This window comes from Humulus lupulus, chromosome 3 (assembly GCF_963169125.1).
Source record: "Humulus lupulus chromosome 3, drHumLupu1.1, whole genome shotgun sequence".
In the NCBI taxonomy this organism is placed as follows: Eukaryota; Viridiplantae; Streptophyta; class Magnoliopsida; order Rosales; family Cannabaceae; genus Humulus; species Humulus lupulus.
Window position 1 is genome coordinate 38,205,819 of NC_084795.1, and position 5,683 is coordinate 38,211,501.

The 5,683-nt window shown below is 32.7% G+C and overlaps 1 long non-coding RNA gene across 1 annotated transcript; it reads right to left on the reverse strand.

Annotated features, from left to right (window-relative positions):
* Positions 1-4,127: 4,127 nt before the first annotated feature.
* Positions 4,128-4,719, reverse strand: LOC133821063 (uncharacterized). The gene is made up of 2 exons (XR_009887294.1): positions 4,523-4,719; positions 4,128-4,389 (listed from the first exon to the last, which is right to left on the reverse strand). It is a non-coding gene; the product is annotated as an uncharacterized LOC133821063 (long non-coding RNA).
* Positions 4,720-5,683: the final 964 nt, after the last annotated feature.

Here is a 5,683-nt window from a genome sequence, read left to right on the forward strand (position 1 = left end):
AACTTATACAAAGTATTTACAAAGAATCATTTACTCTAATAAAAATTACAAATAAAATAAAACACTAAATTCATTGTCCAACAACATATATTTGTTCTTCTTGTCCTTGTACTCACTCTGAAAAACAACTGAAATGAAAACTATCACAACATATATAAAGTTGTAGTGATTAACTTAGCTTAGCTTCAGATTTTTACCACAACCAAAAAAGGCCTAGGAGTTAGCGGATATTTAAAGTTGTAGCGATTAACTTAGCTTCAGATCTGGATAGACAACTTATGATGCGACACCTCTTATTCAGAATTTCATTCTTTTAGCTGGGTCTTGATCAATGATGGGGTCAAGGGGAGGTGGTTGTGCCTCCCCCATTTGCTGGGTTTCAGGGCCATTTTCCAATTCTGTGTTCGTGAGGGGATGTAGCCTTCTAGAAATGGTGGTGGTGGTGGGGTTGGCACTAGCTACATAAATGCCAAGTGACCTCTCAGTAACAGATTAGTTGTGACATAGTAATAACTGGACAAAAAAACTGAAGTTTATTTATCTACTTAATTTTATTTATTTAACAAACAGTAATAAATTAAAAGCCCAAGAGTTTACAGCAATTATCTTTAATCAAAGCAGAATTTGGGAGTTTCTAAAAGAAATATCACAGTATCATCTCAGATTTCAAGTCAAACTCTGCAACATGAGACAACAATATCAACAATGACAGTCCATGATAAGTAGAAAAAAAATACATTACAACAATCATACAATCTCAAGTCTCACCCCAGCAAATAGCAATGTGGATTTAAGTTTACGTTGAGTCAATCTGAACTCTGGACAAACTGGTAATAATGGGATCTTAACAAATAACACATTTAACATGTAATGTTATTTCAAGCATCTACACTTCTTGATAACATTTCCTAGACTTTTCCTCTTAAAAGCATATGTCTTCTACTGCTATGAGTTTACAATACTTTTTCACAACTGTTATATGGGAGAATATATGATAATTAGTTGTAGGGCCGCAATAATATGATCGATTCGCTTTATGTCCTTAAAATCGATTGTCTCTTTGGCAACCTTTGGTTCCAAAGCTGCATTGTCATGTTTGGAATCATCTGCATCACACATGACATAAGGTTAATTAAAACTTTCAACACAGAGCTAATAATACCTTTCAAATTCTACCACTTGCCTTAAAATTTTCACATTCAAAAAAAGTAAAGTACTAATTGAACTTGTTACTTGCTGATATTGGAAATTACAATATATAACAGCAAATGAATACCATAGAATAAATACCATCAAATTAAAGTTAAACGACCTATGCACCCTTTCAAATGCCTAACATACCATTTGAATAAACCAATAAAAACCAATAACAACAACATAAGTTCCAATAAATAATGCTCTTCATACCCACATACAATTCATATCAACTATATGAATAATATAATAAAAGAAATGCTCATATAATATATAATAAAAGGAAGCAAACAAGAACATACAAAAAAATATTATAATAAAAGCAATGTTCTTATAAGATAAATGCAATATGATTTATGTATTGACTAAAACATAAACAAATAACGAGCATAAATTCTACACCTAGCAAGAAAAAATGCCTACAACAATCACACCATAAATACAAACTTTAATCACACTTTTCTCACCAATAGAACCTTTATCATTTTAAGTATTGCAGAATGTAACTATGAGATTGTTAACTAAGCAATCCTTACATTTTTCAGGTAAAAAAAAGAGAGACATACCATTAGACCTTTGGAACCCCAAAATACATAATATTGTCACATTTGAGTCTAAAAATACGTAGCTTTGAAGGTATAATATCACAGAAACCTTGTAATGACCCAACTATTCTAGACTTTTGGACCATTAACGAAAACTATACATAAACACTAATTCTTAATAACACTTACAAGTGACAAGATCATAACTTTATTAAAACTTAAAAATAACAAAAGTCAAACTTATATAAAATTGAAGTTTAAGGATATGGGATCCCATTGTTTTAAAATCAAAACATGACATAATGATAATTAAAAAAAAGAGATTACATAACAAAATGCGGAAAAATACATATAAAAACCATAAGAAACAAAAAATACATCCTCAAATTGAAACTCTCGGTTCTTTGAATCCATTCCGCCTCAATACACATTCCCCAAGCTTCCAAGAACCTTTCCCGCCATAAGAACTATTTTCCTACACATATAAACAAAAAGGAGTGAGCCTAATGCCCAGCAAGGAAAATCTAACATATAGCCATATACATAAAAATTCATAATGCAACATAAAACATACTATAACACTTATGTCACATACATACTATAATGGCCATTATTACTTGGGGTCCCATAAACTAAACAAGTCATATGCCCATTAGATTAGTGGGGTCTTGCTAGCTAAGCAAGTCATATGCCCATAATCTATTTGGGGCTTGTTAGTCATATAGGTCATATGCCCAAGTCTACAATCATACTTAACATAACATATTACATAACATAAAATCATAAGATAACATATAAAAGCATATAACACATAAATCCTATCCTATTTTCCTTACCAAAATAACAGGGATATGAGAACTGATTTGGGACCTTGGAACACTCCTAAAAACCATTTAAAATATGGTGAGTATATTGAAGAAAAGGGATGAAAGTGAAGAAGGACCTATGCTATATACTTACCAAAAACCTTGTGCTTAAGAACTTGGATTTCCTAACCAAGAATAAGAATAAGGTTAGAATGAGTAGAAGACTATGAGAACTTAAAGAACATAATACAGAAATGGACTAGAGTTTGGAAATACCTTGAAGACTTATATGATCAATCTAAACCTTGAACCGAAATGTGAATAAACCTTACTTCCCCAAGTGTTTACACTCTCACACTCACCTAGCAACTTACAGCCTCTGAACTTAGAGTAATAGATGAATAAATGGCTGGGTACTAGGTCCTATTTATAGAGTTTAGGAATGAAAAGATCTTCATTTATCTTTAATAAAAATAATGGCTTTTTAAGTGAAAATAATTTGAATTATCGTTCAGCAGAGGCTGAAGACTCGTTCAGAAAGGTGCTGGACTTATCAAGAGGTTGAAGGTTTGAATGGAGAACGTTTTTGAAAACTTTCAAAATATGCAGAGAGAGGCGATATATCGCCCCCTGTAGGCGATATATCGCCTGGGCCAGTATGCCCGAGGCAATCGTGCAACATTTCGTGTTTTCCGTATCTTCGTACTGCGATATATCGCCCCCTATAGCTGCGATATATCGGCATACGCTGAATATTTAAACACGAAATTACACATTTTTAGCTTAATTTGAATTGAGTAAACAGCCTTGACTAAGCCCTTTAACGTTTTCAAAGCTGCTGACTAACCTTAGAGTATTCAAAATTTAACCTTAATAAATTTAATCCTCAAAATACTTAATCATTAATAAACCCATACATAACATGTGCTATTATCTAATTGGTTCTTATCTAAACCTTATAGTATAATAAATATTATCCTCAATATCAGTCATATTAATCAAACCTTAGGTTAAAATTAATATTCCTAAACTATAGGTTAAACTTAGAAAATCTACAAGTACTACTATGAGTGTCCAAATAAATCTCGGTCAGAACCAAAAATCCACAGTTATAAAGATAATACTATTATTACTATAATACTACTATCTAACTAGCTAAGTATAGTTCTTGGACTCTACAAACCTCAAAAGCCATTAAAAATATAATAAGAGCACACCAATGACACAAGAAAACTATTCTTGAGGTTCAGTCCAGCAAGGCGGAATATGTTTTCATGAACTCCCCTTGAGGATTTCAATTCTACACTATAAAAAGAAACCAAAAGTTTCATAAATGCAGAGCACTAAATTATCCAACACTATGGCTACAAACCAACAGAACACCTTAACTAGCAGATTAGAATATATATATATATATATATATAACTCCCCAAGAATAACAAAACCCATGCTTGGACTTAGTCTCTCACTTATTTTCTCTCTCAAGAAAACACATGGATTCTAAACTTTTGTAATACAAACAAAACCCAAAAGTGTCCCAATTTAATATAGCCATTCATATATATAAAGTAAGACAAACATGTCTTTCAAACTTGTTGAGCCTGCGATACTGTAAAACATGAATAGAATGTATATATATATATATTTGATAAACTAAACTGCCAGAAATCAAAGTAAAAAGTGGAAATAAAAATGTTAAAATCAAATACATAGCCAAAATAAATAGAATTGTACACTAATTTTCTCTAAACAAAACATAGAACGGTAAACGACTTAAGCAATACTTGAACAAATAATGACTTTCCTTGAGAACACAATGGTTAATATGGTTTTTACACGACAACCTGATATGATAAGAGAAAGAGGAATTTCAGAGAAATCTGTAACAAAAATTTGAGGGATATAAAAAATATATTCTTGCATTTTACAAATATAAACCAATATTAGAAGAAATCAAAACTTGGAGAAATCACTTACCCAAATATAGAAAAAAAAATTATTCCAAAAGAGAGATGATCAGATGAGTGTCGTCTCGCTACAATACGAAGCAGAATGGAGGATGGCTTTGGTTGGGAGGTCTTCAGGTTGTTGGGTTGCGACCGCTTCAGATGGCTAGGCTGAAACGGAGGGCTTCAGGTGGTTGGGCTGCAATGGAGGGCTTCGGGTGTTTCGGCTTTCACAGCATCGGGTGACTGGGCTTCAATGGAGAAGAGAAGAGAGATGGGAGGAGGCGTCGTCGACTGAAGAAAAGAAAAGAGAAGAGGAGGCGTTGTCGACTGAAGAGAAGAGAAGAGAATAGGAGGCATAGTCCACTGGGAAGAGAAGAGAAGAGGTCTCGACTAAGAAGAAGAAAAAAAGAGGCGGCAGCTTATGTTTTTGGTGAAATTTTTTTATTACAATTAATTAATAATTTAAACTTTAAAACTCTAACAATATAATACAAATTAGATTATCTTTAGTATTATATTTTTATAATGATCTAAAAATTATTAAAAAGATACTCGAATTTTTTGAAGTTTTTTTATTTTAAATTAAAATATCTTATATATATTGTTTTAATATATTAATATGTTTTAAAATTCTAATAATATAAAAATAAATTAAAGTATATTTAATAATATATTTTTATAATGACATGTTAGGTGTAATCTCGTACAACCAACCTATTATGTTACATGAAAAGTCATTTCTCACACAAGATTGATTTATTACACAGTGTCAGATCAAGGTATTTTGCAGTGTCCACCTCAGCCATCCTCACAAACTTCCGTTCGGTCATCTCACGATCTCGGATACGCTGCCTCGTGGCTTCCACTGCCGCCTCTTCTGCCCTCTGCAAAATAAATCAATCTTGTCATCAACACATGCAACATATTACTCCACCATCTTACCAATACACCAATGAATACAGGAAGAACACATACCTCAGCCATCTCCTTCAATTGCCTCTCGGTTTTTATGACCACCTCCTCTTTTTCCTTCAACCTCTTCTCTAACTAGAGTTCCACCTCCAGCTTCTGCTTCCTGGCATCTGCAACGCTCATTTCCAGCATCTCTAACTTTCGTTGCAGCTCTTTCTTTTCTTTCTCCAAAATCTCTTTATCTGTCTGCAACGACACTACATCCTCTTGCAGGTCA